Here is a 16,655-nt window from a genome sequence, read left to right as displayed (position 1 = left end):
TCAGTCAAAGCAGATTGTGTACATGACGTTTCATGGTATTTCTGATAAATAACTGAACCTGTCAAGTCTACCTCACAAGAAATACTTAATTCATTTAAACTTGGCATTGAAGAGGTTGAAGCCAGCAGGGTGCTAAATATGAAAACTCTAATATTGAATTTATTGTGGTCAGTATGAGCTATAAATTTATATGTTACATGACATTTCGCTACCCATCAGGACATTAATCAATTATTTTAAATAGGTTAATTCTTCTTTATCTCATAAAGTCTTTAGTCTCATAAAGTATGTGTGCTTGTGCACCCAAATGAATGTATGCATAAACTTACAATCACTTCATTGACTGTATGTGAATTGAAATCTATATCAGTATAATAGCTTATAAATTATAAATTTACCTCTTTTAAAACCATCAATATAAATAAAAAGTAGAAAAAGAATATCCTCTTAAACCTGTTAAAATTCACCTGCTAATATCAGAGCAGTAATTTCTGGGCCAATATTTTTCTATTAGTTTGTAAGAATATGTTTTGATCTTTTTATACAAGAAAGATTTTTCACTTCCAAAGAATTATGTTAGTACTTTTTATTAAATCTGGAGTTCAGAATAATATCAAGATTTTGCATGTTTTTAAAAATTTATTTGTGTCACAAGTAGGCTTACATTAAAACTGCAATGAAGTTACTGTGAAAATTCCCTTGTCACCACACTCCAGTGCCTGTTTGGGTACACTGAAGGAGAATTTAGCATGGCCAATGCACCTAACCAGTCTTTCAGACTGTGGGAGGAAACCGGAGTACCTGGAGGAAACCTATGCAGACAAGGGGGAGAAGATGCAGACTCCGCATGGACAGTGACCCAAACCGGGAATCGAACCTGGGTCCCTGGCACTGTGAGGCAGCAGTGCTAACCGCTGTGCCGCCGTGCCACCCCAATTATTATTGGTACCAATAGTTTTAGCAGCTACAGCAGAACTACTGTTGATTTGGAGTATATGTGAATGTGTGGATATCCGTGAATTTCATAGAATCCTACTGTGTAGAAGGAGGCCATTTGGCCCATCGAGTCTGCATCGATCACAATCCTATCTAGGCCCGATCCCTATAACCCAATACATTTACCCTAGCTAGACGTCCTGACACTAAGGGGCAATTTAGCATGGCTAATCTGCCTAACCCGCACATGTTTGGACTGTGGGAGGAAACCGGAGCACCTGGAGGAAACCCACACAGATATGGGGAGAATGTGCAAACTCCACACCCAAGTTGGGAATCAAACCCGAATCCCTGGCGCTGTAAGGCAACAGTGCTAACCACTGTGCCACCGTGCCGCCCTTTCTTCCTTGCCACAGTGGAAATCTATCTGTTTCAGATAATCTGCCCCATCTCACAGTGAATTCAAGTCATGATCCTCAGAGATATAGATTTCTGTATTTGACACGGTGCCTTGCAACATTTGTAGCAAGATTTCAAAATTCCAGTATCTACTCTTTTAACAAAGGGATTAAGGAGTTAGCAAATAATTGCAATGTAAGAATCATTTCTGTATATATTAGCAGTGCTATTGGAGTTATCTCCAAATGTAGAAAGGGCCAATCATGGCTATCACAGATAATGAAGCTACTTTAGATTCACAGTTTCCTGTTAAATTACAGGAGCTACTTTGAGTATGAATAACGGTTTTTGTGATATATTAAGTTTTTGTTTGTGCAGATAGAGATGGCTATTGGGAAGACAAACCGTTAAAGAATATTATTCTGTTAACATGTTGGCATCAACATACACCTGGGCAGAAGCAGCTTCAAATAGTAAGTTAGGTATTCGGAACAAAGAAGGCAATGTTAACACCCAGTGAAAGGGCAGACTGAGGAAAGGTGAGAAGGTAAAAATGTTTAAAATTCTCCAACTTCACCTCAACTGCCTCCAAACCATCTACTTTCAATTTTGGGCCGATTACTAAAACCACTTAAGGAGGCTGCAAACCGCCATTTTAGCTGAATTTTGGTTTTTTGGGATTTTTACTGGATTTCTTAAGGATTCTGGGTCTTACAAATGAACCCTCACAAGTTAAATGAGGCAAGAAAACTTGGGGTCATAGTTTAAGGATAAGGGGTAAACTTTTTAGAACTGAGGTGAGGAGAAATTTCTTCACCCAGAGAGTGGTGAATGTGTGGAATTCACTGCCACAGAATGTAGTTGAGGCCAAAACATTGTCTGATTTCTAGAGAAAATTAGATACAGCTCTTGAGGCTCAAGGGATCAAGAGATATGGGAGGAAGGGGGGAATCAGGATCTTGAATTTGATGATCAGCCATGATCAAAATGAATGGTGGAGCAGGCTCGAAGGGCCGAATGGTCTACTCCTGCTTCTAGTTTCTATCTTTCTTTGTTTCTATGTAAGGCCTGGATTCATATGGTAAATGCCTTTGCAACATTGTTTGTGGGTCAGGAGCAGGTATGTTTAACCCAGGCCTCTGCAATTAGCTGATCTCACCTCTCACAACCTGTAACTCCCCCATGATCTCTCATTGATTGAACCCTGTGATGTCTAATTCATCCTATCATGATGTCTGACCTAGACCCCTACTATACTTAGTGACTGACTCGCCCCCATGCAATGCCCAAAACTGTCTCCACCGCTTTTCATTCACCCACCAATGTTCAATTCTATCTGTCACTGAGTAATATTTACATGACATCTACTCAGTACTCAGCTGTTTTCCTGCCCAACAGGCAGTCAGCCTGTCAATCTGGCTAATAGTCAGGCAGAAAGCATGTGGAGAATATTTTAAAAGACCTCCTTCTGGGTTTCCAGTCTGAAAATCCTTGCCCTCACTCCCTTCCTGGCCTCAAGTAAATTCCAGGGACAAAGAGCGCTTCTGCTTATTTGATCGGCACAATTGCACAAAAATAGTGAATTATCTTTCATCCCTCAGGAAATCTTTATGCAGTAAAAATATCTTGGCAGAGATTTGTGGTTGTGTTGCAATTCGGAGATATTCTTGGTGTGACTGACCTCTGCTCATAACACAGATGCATTCCCTTGCTGGAATTTTCTGCTTTGGACCTAAATCAGATGTCGGCAGTGGGAAGTCAAATCGTGCACCGTTAACCTAATTAATTATGCAACTGGGAGGATTACATTGCAAGGCATGGTGGGGTGGAAAGGAAGTCACACACCCTGTCATCATGTCGCAGTGCTATATTTTAAAGACCCTCTGACAGCAAGTAATTCATCGTGCCAGAAGTCCAGTACATGGCTTCCAGAAAACAGCAAGCTTTGGCCCTCATGGTTCAGTGATGCCTCCCTGGAGAGTTCCCTCCTGGCTGTGGAGGGCAGGAGAGGCATCCTGTTTCCCAGAGATGGGAGCAGGAGGCCCACTAGACCCACCACACTAGCCTAGGAGGAAGCTTCCAGTGTGCTCAGTGTCACAGCAGTGCAGAGGAGGACTGCCCTGCCATGCAGAAAACATACGAACGACCTGCATTGTGCTGGATGGTATCCAGTTTCCTGACTGCAGGTGGCGTTACACTTACCCAGGCAAATGGACAGTATTCCCTCAAACCCCTCATTTGTGCCTTGTACATGGTGGACAGGCTTTGGGGAGTCACAAGATCACTTATCAGTCACAGAATTAGCAGCATGCGAGCTGCTGCTGCATCAGAAGTGCTCACAATCCATCTATAATTCTTTACTCAGGAGAAAACAACACACAACGGACATGAGAGGAAGAAAACAGGAAGAGCCATGCCTGACATCCACCCCCCCCTTCCCCCTCCCGAAACACACAATATGAGCAGCCGAATGCTGAGCTGGCAGAGGAGAAATATGACTGGGCATGTGCCAACTGTGAGGTCAGCCTTCACCAAGCTATGCAAGAGAGGTCACCTGACCTCCTTCCAGGTGCCCCTACTCCTTAAGGAGTCAGGGAGGAGGAGCAGTGGGTGGACACCACTGGGACTTTCATCCAGGTCTCTCCAATCATGTCTATACATTCTGAGTCCCTTCAGCCTGTAACGCCATCAGCTCCAGCCTCTGAGACCAGTAAGGGACCACCTGCCCCAGGAGATCCAAAGAAGGCTGGAGCCCATCAGGCCTCAACCCACCAAAGAACATCCACAAAGGCCATCACAGACCAGAGGGTGCAGTAGTCAGCAGGGTGTCTCCACCTCTGCTCCGGGTGTCAGGGAAACACAAAGTTGTAGCGATGGGGTAAGAAACATTAAGGAGTATTGAGTTCACTCTGGTGGAGCAGGTATACAATCATTGTAAATAGTTATTGCAGCTTTGTAATTATATTAATCATTGCACTTCATAGAGGTGCCCAGGATTTTTCTTGCTGCTGCTTATGTTATTGCTTGTGTAAAGTCCCTCCCACCCTGCTTCCAGTGGGTAATAAGGCTGGGTCTGTGCCCTTGAATTATCATTGTGCATTGGTGCATCCCCTTTTGCTAATGGGTCATTGGTGGAGGGACTCAGTGTTGAGGGTGCTGGATGGGATGTCAATCAAGCAGCCTACATTGTCCTGGATGAATTCCAGCTTCCTGAGTGCTGGTGGAGTCACATTTATCCACTTGCAAACCATGTGCAAGAAACTTTCCAGTCACATTATTCCCCTTCCAACCACTGCCCTTTGAAGTCTATAGAAAGATGGTTGCCTTGTCAGGATAGATTATCAGGGTCCTCCTTCAGTTATCCAGTTCAGCTGATCTTCAGCCCTCCTCCTACCGAGCATTTTTTCTGGTGGACGTTAAAGGTGTCACAGAATCATAGAATCCTACAGTGCAGAAGGAGGCCAGGTGCCCCGACTCCTTAAGGAGTCAGGGAGGGGCCCTGGGCCCATCGAGTCTCCACCGACCACAATCCCACCCAGGCTCTATCCCCATCACCCCATACATTTACCCTAGTTACTCCCCCTGACACTAAGGGGCAACCCACCTAATCCTTTGTCAGATGGAGTGGAAATGTGCTCTCAAACAAGGCACACAGAGACACAAAATCAATTTACAGAATACTGATTAGAATGCTGTAAAGATTTAGCTGTAAAGATTCGCATTCTAATCAGTATTCTGTAAATTGATTTTGTGTCTCTGAGTGCCTTGTTTGAGAGCACATTTCCACTCCATCTGACAAAGGAGCAGCGCTCCGAAAGCTAATGGCATTTGCTCCCAAATAAACCAGTTGGACTTTAACCTGGTGTTGTTAAAACTCTTACTGTGTTTACCCCAGTCCAATGCTGGCATCTCCACATCAAAGAAACAATGGGCAGGATTTTTTGAGTGGTGGGATTTCCCATCCAGCCACCAAAAGAGTTGGGAGAGAACACATCCTCAACAGCTACTGCAGCCCCACAGACACCTAATGCAGGCTAGAATGCAATGCCACCTAAACTCTATCAAGTTTTGGTCACCATCAGCCCTACATCTACATTAGTTTCCAGTCAATTTAAAAATTCTTATCCTTGTTTTCAGTTTGTTCCAATGCCTTGTCCATCCCTATTTCTGTAACCTCTTCCCTACCTGCAACCCTCAATCTTTTCCAATTCTGGCCTCTTGCGGATCCCTGATTTTCATCCAACCACTGTTGACAGCATGCCTTGATTTGCCTAAGTTCTGAAATTCCCCACTGAACCTTTCTCTTCCTCTATGATGCTTGTCTACCCCTTTGACCAAGCCTATGGAGGGCGTAGAAGGTCTGCAGAGAGATTTGGACAGGCTGAGTGAGTGGGCGAGGATCTGGCAGATGGAGTATAATGTTGACAAATGCGAGGTTGTTCACTTTGGAGGAAATAATAGCAAATTGGATTATTATCTAAATGGAAAAAAATTACAACATGCTGCTGTGCAAAGGGACCTGGGGGTCCTTGTGGATGAAAGGCAAAAACCCAGTCTGCAGGTGCAACAGGTGATCAAGAAGGCAAATGGGATGTTGGCCTATATCGCAAGGGGGATAGAATATAAAAGCAGAGATGTCTTGCTGCATCTGTACAGGGCATTGGTGAAGCCGCAGCTGGAATACTGTGTGCAGTATTGGTCCCCTTATTTGCGGAAGGATATATTGGCCTTGGAGGGAGTGCAGAGAATGTTCACCAGGTTGATACCAGAGATGAGGGGTGTTGATTATGAGGAGAGACTGAGCAGATTGGGTTTGTACTCGTTGGAATTTAGAAGGCTGAGGGGGGATCTTATAGAGACCTATAAGATAATGAAGGGGCTGGATAGGGTAGAGGTGGAGAGATTCTTTCCACTTAGAAAGGAAGCTAGAACTAGAGGGCACAGCCTCAAAATAAAGGGGGGTCAGTTTAGGACAGAGTTGAGGAGGAACTTTTTCTCTCAGAGGGTGGTGAATCTCTGGAATTCTCTGCCCACTGAAGTGGTGGAGGCTACCTCATTGAATATGTTTAAATCACAGATAGATGGATTCCTGTTCGGTAAGGGAATTAGGGGTTATAGGGATCAGGCGGGTAAGTGGAACTGATCCACTTCAGATCAGCCATGATCTTATTGAATGGCGGGGCAGGCTCGAGGGGCTAGATGGCCTACTCCTGCTCCTATTTCTTATGTTCTTATGTTCTTATCTCCCCTTTCCTAATATCTCCTTATGAAGCTCAGTATCAAACCTTATTTGAAAATGCTCCTGTGAAGCTAATTGAGACATTTCATCGCATTAAAAGCATTATATCAGTGGAAGCTGTTGTTGTTCTCCAATCCTGGAGGGCTGCTGTCTGTGCTTTTGAAAAGAATGCACCAATTTCCCAAAGGGGAAAAGGGGCTAAGTCACAGACCAGACTTCAGTGAAGCTGCCTACAGACTCCATTATTGTCTGTGATAAAGATTTTTTTCCCTGATGTAGCCACATACGAAGGTAATGCACTGTGACCCCTGCCATCTGCTGCACATCCAGGGCAAGCAACCTCAGTGTCTAAACACGTGTGCTATATTTATCAAACACACTCTATCCAAAGCAGGACCCATCAGTTCTGGCTCCACTCTCTTCCGACTCCCCTGTCCTCTGTAAATATTCCACTTGCAATTTCTCATTTCCATCATCTTGACCACCTCTACCCCTCTCCCCCCCGCCACACACACACACACACATACACTCACACACACATACACACACAAATTCTCACGTTATTGTAAGGGTTAGACCATTTTGTTTAGCCTGACAGATGAGACATGGACATTTATCTACTTTACAGGCTTCCAACTTGATGCGCGATACAACACACGAGAGGTGTGATGTACTCGGGAAATAAAGGCTTTTATTGCCAACAATAACAGAGCTACCATATACAGTACACGATCCCAGACTAAAGGGTCACCAGGCAGAGCAGTGACCTTTATACCTCTCCCAGGAGGCGGAGCCGACTGGGGTGTACCATAACAACTATATTAACAGGTAGAACAGCCCAACCCTAACCCCAACAGTAACATATATACAGACTCATAGTACTGGCCAGACCATGGCTCAGCACTACCTAGTGGGAACCAACAATGGTTCACCACATTCACCCCTCCTTTGAAAACAAATGCCGGCGGGGTACAAAACACAGAATAATTGTTCGTTTGTCTATAAGTTCAAGCAGTCTGGGGGACCGCACCATCGTTGTGACCTCCTCAACACCGGCGATGACACCGGTTCAGGCAATCGCGGTGACATTCTCTCCAAGGCGATGTCCAGCGACTCCTCCAGTGCCTCACGGGCCGGCAGAACCCGAGGTGGTGACAATCCGCTGAACTCGGGCACGCCTTGAAGTGGTGACCATCTCCTGGACTCAGGCAAGCTGTACACAGGAGTAAGAGGGTTAAGTGGTGGTCCCGATACTGCCCGCGCCGTGTCAGGAGGGGAAAAAATGGTTGGGGGGTCCCTAACAGTAGGTGTGGGAACGACAGGGGTTTCCAAGTCCCCTGCTGGCGCCAGATCTCGAATCGAGACCGTGTCCTCTCGCCCGTCAGGGTATGCCACGTAGGCATACTGAGGGTTGGCGTGGAGGAGATGGACCTGTTCAACCAAAGGGTCGGACTTGCGGATCCTAACATGTCGCCGCAGGAGGACAGGTCCTGAGTACATCAACCAAGACGCTAATGAGGTCCCAGAGGAAGATTTCCTAGGGAATGAAAACATTCTCTCATGAGTAGAGTTGGTTGCCGTACACAGGAGTGAGCGTATGGAGTGGAGCGCATCAGGGAGTACCTCTTGCCAACGGGAGACTGGAAGACCTTTAGACTTCAACGCCAGTAAGACAGCCTTCCAGACTGTAGCATTCTCTCGTTCGACCTGTCCGTTACCCCTTGGGTTGTAGCTCGTGGTTCTACTAGAGGCAATCCCATATGAGAGCAGGTATTGCCTCAAGTCATCGCTCATGAACGACGAGCCCCTATCGCTGTGGATGTAACAGGGGTAACCGAACAGGGTGAAAAGATCACGAAATGCCTTGATAACCGTGGCAGCGGTCATATCAGAACAGGGAATGACAAAAGGGAATCGTGAGTACTCATCAACCACATTGAGGAAGTACACGTTCCGATCTGTCGAGGGAAGGGGGCCCTTAAAGTCCACACTCAGTCTTTCGAAGGGACGAGTGGCCTTAACGAGTTGTGCCCTGTCAGGTCGGTAAAAGTGCGGTTTGCATTCCGCGCATACCCGGCAGCTTCTGGTTATGGACCTGACATCCTCCACCGAGTAGGGTAGATTCCGGGCTTTTATGAAGTGGTAGAGCCGAGTGACCCCCGGATGGCAGAGGTCATTGTGGAGAGCCTGCAATCGATTCTCCTGCATACTAGCACATGTTCCACGCGACAGGGCATCTGAGGGCTCGTTGAGCTTCCCTGGACGATACATGATATCATAATTGTAGGTGGAGAGTTCGTTTCTCCACCTCAAGATCTTATCATTCTTGATCTTACCCCGTAACGTGTTGTTGAACATGAATGCCACGGACCGCTGGTCCGTGAGCAGAGTGAACCGTTTGCCCGCCAAGTAATGGCGCCAATGCCGAACGGCCTCCACAATGGCCTGGGCCTCCTTTTCCACCGCCGAATGTCGAATTTCTGGGCCTTGGAGGGTGCGAGAGAAAAAGGCGACGGGCCTGCCCGCCTGGTTAAGTGTGGCGGCCAGGACGAAATCAGATGCATCACTCTCCACCTGGAAGGGGATGGACTCGTCGATAGCGTGCATCGTGGCTTTCGCGATGTCGGCTTTTATTCTTGCAAAGGCTAAGCGAGCCTCTGTTGCTAGGGGAAAAGAGGTAGACTTGATGAGCGGACGGGCTTTGTCCGCGTAATTGGGAACCCACTGTGCGTAGTATGAGAAGAAGCCTAAGCATCTTCTCAGTGCTTTGACGCTAGTGGGCAGGGGAAGTTCGAGGAGAGGACGCATACGGTCTGGATCAGGGCCAATTACCCCGTTTTCCACCACGTATCCGAGGATAGCTAGGCGGCGCTTGCGCAATACACACTTCTCCCTGTTGTAGGTCAGATTCAGGCGAGATGCAGTGCGTAAGAATCTAAAAAGTTGGCATCGTGGTCCTGCTGGTCATGGCCGCAGATGGTGACGTTATCCAGGTACAGGAAGGTAGCCCGCAGCCCGTTCTGGTCCACCATTCGGACCATAGCACGCTGGAAGACCGAGACCCCATTCGTGACACCAAAAGGAACCCTTAAAAAATGGTACAGGCGACCATCCGCCTCAAAGGCCGTGTATTGTCGGTCCTCTGGGCGAATGGGGAGTTGGTGGTAAGCAGATTTTAAGTCGATGGTGGAGAACACCCGGTACTGCGCAATCTGATTGACCATGTCAGATATGCGCGGGAGGGGATACGCATCCAGCTGCGTGTATCTGTTGATGGTCTGACTATAGTCTATGACCATCCGGGGTTTGTTCCCATTCTTAACCACCACGACTTGCGCTCTCCAGGGACTAGCGCTAGGTTGGATGATCCCTTCCTTGAGGAGCCGCTGAACTTCAGATCGAATGAAGATCCGATCTTCAGCGCTGTAACGCCTGCTCTTTGTTGCGATGGGCTTGCAGCCTGGCACGAGATTCTGGAATAGGGAGGGTGTGGTAATCCTAAGCGTTGAGAGGCTACATGTGGAGCGCGTTGGGCAATTTAGAGGCTGCGGGTCTCCCACTGAAAGCGGAGGGAATGGCCCACCGTACTGCAGGGTTACACTCTTCAAGTGGACCATAAAATCTAGTCCTAGGAGTATTGGCGTGCAAAGATGCGGTAACACAAGCAGCTTGAAGTTCTCGTAGACTGTGTCGTGCACCGTCAAATTGACCACGCAACTCCCTAGCACGGTGACAGACCGGGACCTTGACGCCATCGAAATTGTCTGCTTGACAGTCTGAATCTGGAGACCACACCGTTTCACGGTGTCTGGATGAATGAAGCTCTCCGTGCTCCCGCTGTCAAACAGACAATAAATCGGGCATTTGTTTACCTGTATGTCCATCATGGACTTGTCGAGTCTGTGAGGCTTGGCCTGGTCCAGGATGATCGACACCACCGTTGGTTCATGGGTGCAACTGCAGGCAGCTGAGATGGTTGATGACGACCCCTGCTGGTCATTCGCGGATGGTGCCGACCAACATGGCTGCCCCCATAGGTCGCACATGGGCGATGGCGCCAAAACCTGCGACCCCTGCAGGTCGCACGTGTCTTGCGACTCCGTCGGTCGGAATGGCGACGTCCTGGAATCGCACGTGGCAGAAGACCTTGAAGATGCAGAGGACAAGGAGGCCGGCTCCGGGGAGTCACACGCCGCACTGCTGGTCTTGGATGGAAGTGTGGACCGGCATACATTGGAATAGTGCCCCTTCTCGCCGCAGGCGGAGCACAACACCGCTTTTGCTGGACATCGCTGCCGAGGGTGTTTCCCCCCCCACAGAAGTAACACCGCGCCCACCTGGAGCTGCTGCCGTTGTCAGGTCCGAGGCTGGGAACGCAATCGCGCAGTTTTTCGGTCCCGCTGAATGAAGTGGGGTCTGTGACTGCCCCTGCCACGCTGTCTCCACATGGTCGTCGGGGTACATCGCCAGACCTTTGGAGGCCGTTTCTAGAGCGTCAGCTAACTCTATGGATTTAGTGAGGTTGAGGTTACCTTGCTCCAACAGCCGAAGGCGGATGTACGACGAGCCGATTCCCGCCACGAACGCATCTCGAGCGAGGTCGTTCATGTACTGGTCTGCCGACACTGCCTTGCAGTTGCAGGCTCTGGCTAGCTGTTGAAGCTCACACGCGTACTGTTCCGTCATTTCGCCGGGCTGCCGCCGTCGAGTGGCTAGAAGATATCGAGCATGCATCTCATTCGGCGGTTTGTTGTATCGCTTCTTGAGAAGCTCGAGGGCCCCTTTGTAGTCGGTGGCCGCACGGATCGCTAGGTATACAGCGTCGCTTACCCTCGCGTGGAGGACCCGGAGTCTGTCGGTGTCGTTGTTGACCGCTGTGGAGGCGTCGAGGTAATCCTGGAAACACTTCAACCAGTGGTCGAAAGTGTTCGATGCGCCCGCCGCACGTGGGTCCATGTTTTCTTTGTCCTTTTTTTTTCACAAAAAAAATGAATTTATTTGTTGGCAATAAAATTGATGCGCGATATAACACACGAGAGGCGTGATGTACTCGGGAAATAAAGGCTTTTATTGCCAACAATAACAGAGCTACCATATACAGTACACGATCCCAGACTAAAGGGTCACCAGGCAGAGCAGTGACCTTTATACCTCTCCCAGGAGGCAGAGCCGACTGGGGTGTACCATAACAACTATATTAACAGGTAGAACAGCCCAACCCTAACCCCAACAGTAACATATATACAGACTCATAGTACTGGCCAGACCATGGCTCAGCACTACCTAGTGGGAACCAACAATGGTTCACCACACAACTACATGGTGTTTTTCTGTATCTATCTTCACATCTTTTAGTTTAAGGGAGCAGGCAACAGCTCATTCACACATTCGTTGTGTTTCAATCTCTGCAAGGAAATAGATTTCAATTAAATTGAACTGAAATTGAAGTTTTACAATGTTGGGTACTAAACTGGACAGAATTGCGATAAAATTTAAGCTCTTCAAATAAATGAACTAATTTAAATGGTCTTTGCACTTTCCAGTGGCAGTTACTGTGATCCCACTGCAACAGTAATTGATATCGTTGCAATGTTCACATGTTCACATGCATCAGAAACCTAAACAACAGCCAGGCTTGGACTGCATGGCCAGTAACGTTCAGATCACATTTGTACAGCAACCATCATCTCCGACAAGGGTGGACCTAACCATCACACCTCAACACTGGCATTGGCATTAATAACACACCCATATAAATTAACATAGAAGTCCAAATATGTGCAGGTTAGGTGGATTAGCCATGATTAATATGCAAGGTTACAGGGAAACAGCAGGGTTTGGACCTGGGAAAGATGATCTTTCGGAGAGTTGGTGCTGACTTGATGGACCAAATGGCCTTCTTCTGCACTGTCATGATTTCATGGTTCTATGGAAGTACAGTGGCCAATTAAACGTAAGGCACATCACATGAACATTGTAAAACAAGGTATGACACTGGGCCATAGAAGGAGATATTAGATCATATGACCAAAGGCCTGAGGAAATAAATAGGTTTTAAGGAATATCTTAAAGGAGAAAAATGAGGTAGGGAAGTAGAGAGTTATGGGGAGGGTATTCCAGAACATGGGGCCAAGGGAACTGGAGGCATAGTTACCAATAGTGGGGCAATTAAAATTGGGGATGAACAAGAGTCGAGAATTAGAATTAGTGCCGATATCATGGGGGTTGTGGGGCTGGAGGGGATGACAACAATAGGAAGGTGCAAGGCCATGGAGGATTTTGAAAGCAAGGATGAGAATTTTAAAATCCAGCTGTTGCTTGACGGAGAGCAAATGTAGGTCAGTGAGCAAATGGGTGATAGTAGAACAGGACTTGCTGTGGGTTGAGGTACAGGCAGCAGAGATTTGGGAACCTCAAATTTGTGAAAGAAGAATATTGAAGACCAGCCAGGAATGCATTGGAGTAGTCAAGTTTAGAGGTTACAAAGGCATGAGGGTTTCAGCAGCAGTTGAACTCAGACAAGGGTGACATCAAGTGGCTATGAGATAGAAAGCTCATCCCCAGATCACATGTGACATCAAGGTTGTGAACAAGCAGACTTTGTCTTAGATAGTTGACAGGTTGCTACTGATGGAGCCAGTAGCTAGGGCACAGAATTTGGAGGTAGACCAAAAACAATAATTTCAATCTTCCCAATACTTAATTGGAGGAAATTTCTGATTATTCAGTATAGGAGGTACTGCAACAGTAAGTTGCTCAATATCTCTAATTCTTAAAACTTCCTGTAGATATTATGACTGAGCAAGTGTGCATGTTTTAAATTTTGAAAGCACTTATTTTTTATTATTAAATTAGCACTATCATGCCAGTGTTTGATGTCAGCTAAACCTCGGATGGAAAACAGAAAATGATGGAAGCACTCAACAAGCCAGGCACAATATTTGTGGAGTGAAACAAAGGTAATGTTTCAGGCAATTGTTCTTCATTAGAATGCTGGATTACAGTGAAAACCAACTGCCTGGAACATTTTTACTTCTCTCCACAGAGGTTGTTAATGACCTGTTGAGCATAACTCAATCACAAAAAGACAACCATTTTGCCTTATTAAAAATATGCTATGTGTGCAGATCTCTGAATGCCAGTCACCCAGAAACACCTTGCCCACATGTCCATTATTCATATGTGAGCTTGGCAGTTCGTGTTAGTGGTTACCTTTTCCTCAAAACATCCACACAAATGTCAGGAGGGGGAAAGTCAGCTGATTTTTTGCCTCTCAGACATTTGTTGTTAATTGTCCCATACTGCTGCTGAGACTAACCACAGACTTGGAATCAAACCTGGCACCTTCACTGTTTGTACTGCTTCACTACTTGAGGGGTAAACTCACTGAGCCATCAGGCAACTTAGCCTTTATCATTGATGCATACCCTGGCATTTAAATCCATTTTCCTCTTGATTTGCATTGTCGCAAATAGCTGATGCCAAATGATTTTAATTTTCTAGTAATGCATTTGTCTACCAATTGGGCAGTAATAATAAAAACAGCTCTGGGCAAAACTGCAATATGAAAAATGTGCAAGGAGGACTGCGCTCCTTGGGATTTGACAGCCAGATTGCCAGCACTCAGGGGCAGAAGGTTGCAAACCTCTGAATAGTATTTTATACACTCTCCATGGTGTATAACGATAGCTGCTACAAGAACAAGTTGAGGACAGATGATGCCATCGACCATTCTGTATTCTATGAGGAGGAGGAAGGTTTTCTCTGTGTGGTTTGTGTGATTAAATTGTAAATCTGTTAGTAAAGAATGAAATCTTCCACCCTGCTCCCATTTTTTTAATGTGATCAAACTTTCTTTATTGAAGTGATGCAGAGTTAATATGATTGAATACGGTCTCTCTCGCAATCACAGTGGTTAGCGCTGCTCTCTCGCAATCACAGTGGTTAGCGCTGCTTCCTCACAGCGCCAGGGACCGGGGTTCAATTCCAGCTTTGTGCGACTGTCGGTGTGGGAGTTTGCATGTTCTCCCCTGTGTCTGCGTGGGTGTCCTCTAGGTGCTCCTGTTTCCTCCCACAGTCCAAAGATGCGTGGGTTAGGTTGATTGGCCATGCTAAATTGCCCCTTAGTGTCAGGGGAATGAGCAGGTTATGTGGAGCTACGGGGATAGGGCAGGATTCCTGTCAGTGCAGGCTCAATGGATTGTAAGGATTCTATGAAAGCAATTTGTCTTTTCTTGAAAGTTTGCTGAATAATGGTATAAACAGCAGATTTTTATAATATATCAGCTGGGACAAATCAGATCAATAATATAGAATGGTCAGAATATGTGGAGTCAGGGACAAGTAGTAGAATGGCCAGCAAGAGGCTATTGAACAGAATACAGAGGTAAGGGTTAAGGATAGTTACTCAGACTGGTAAAAGGTGGGAAGGATGTTTTGCAAGCATCGGTGCCAACACCAGTCTTGTTCACCATTTACATAAACAATTTGCATTCAGGAATCAAAAGTCCCAATTCCAAAATTTATGGACAACATCAAATTGGGATGTGTATTTAACACCGAGGACGGCAACAAAATACAAGAAGTAAGCTTGTAAAATGTGCACGTAATTGGTAAATGAATGTCAATAGAGATAAGCATAAGGCGATATATTTTATTGGAAAGAATTAGGCGGTCACATGCTCCTTAGAAAATAAGCATCTAAATAGGCTGGAGAATCAAAGGGATCCAGGGTACAGATGCACAAATCACTAAGGTAGTGACGCAGGTTAAGAAAGCCAAAACAAAAGCAAACATGTCACTGGGATTTAATTTTGGAAGGATAGAAGTTAAACTTTTATTGAACCTTATTTAGATCACACATTAAATGTGTAAGCTTCTGGTTTCCACATCACAAAAAGGACATAAAGCCACTGGAGAAGGTTAAAAAAAAAGGATTTACCAGGATGATATCAGAACCAAGAGACTGTGCCTGTCATGGAAGACTAAACGTTAATATTTAAGTCCTGCATTACAAACTGAACTCAGTGCAGGAGTGGCACAGTGGTTAGCATTGCCTCCTCACAGTGCCAGAGACCCGGGTTCGATTGCTACTTGGGTCACTGTCTGTGCAGACTTTGCACCTTCTCCCCGTGTCTGTGTGGGTTTCCTCCAGGTGCTCTGGTTTCCTCCCACAGTCCAAAGATGTGTTAGGTGGATTGGCCATGCTAAATTGCCCCTTAGTGTTGGGGGATTAGCTAGGGTAAATGCATGGGGTTATGGGATAGGGCCTGGGTGGGATTGTGGTCGGTGCAAACTTAATGGACTGAATGGCCTCCTTCTGCACTGTAGGATTCTATGATTCCATGTTTTTGTGTATTTCAGAAGGGCTAGAATTGAAAGACAGAGAAGTTGTACTAAATATTGAACCTTTGTTAGACCACTCTGTGCAGTTATGGTCAACGTATTATTAAGAGATACAGGCTGCAATTTTCTGGCCGTTCATCCCGGTGACATTCTCTGGTCCTGCCGGTGGCATACCCCCTGTCACGGGTTTCCCGACAGTGAAATGTGGCTTCAGTGAAAATTCAATGTAAAATTGTAACAAAGAAAACAAATAGGGAATTTTTAACAATCATCTTTTAAAGTTAAAGTTTAAAATTTATTTATCAGTGTCATAAATAGGCTTACATTCACATTGCAATGAAGTTACTGTGAAAATCCCCTAGTCGCTACACTCGGGAGCCTGTTCAGGTACACTGAGGGAGAATTTAGCATGGCCAATGTACGTAGCCAGCACGTCTTTCAGACTGTGGGAGGAAACCAGAGCATCAGGAAGAAACCCACGCAGACGCAGGGAGAACGTACAGACTCCACACAGACAATAACCCAAGCCAGGAATCGAACCCAGCTCCCTGGCGCTGTGAGGCAGCAGTGCTAACCACTGTGCCAGCATGCCATCCACATATTTACCCAGAAAGTGGTGAGAGTATGGAACTCATTATGACTATAGTTGAAACAAATATCACAGGTACATACAAGGGGAAGCTTGATAAGCATACATTGGAGAAGGGAATAGAGGGTTATGTTGATACTGTTACAT

General features: G+C 46.2%; 1 protein-coding gene across 1 annotated transcript in view; it reads left to right on the top strand.

The window, feature by feature from the left end:
- Window positions 1-16,655, top strand: part of calcr (calcitonin receptor) — a 304,999-nt gene that overhangs the window by 79,993 nt on the left and 208,351 nt on the right. The gene's annotated exons all lie outside the window — the stretch shown is intronic.

Source organism: Mustelus asterias, chromosome 2 (assembly GCF_964213995.1).
Source record: "Mustelus asterias chromosome 2, sMusAst1.hap1.1, whole genome shotgun sequence".
Lineage (NCBI taxonomy): Eukaryota > Metazoa > Chordata > Chondrichthyes > Carcharhiniformes > Triakidae > Mustelus > Mustelus asterias.
The sequence above is the reverse complement of the archived record's forward strand: the minus strand, read 5'-3'. Positions and strand labels throughout refer to the sequence as shown.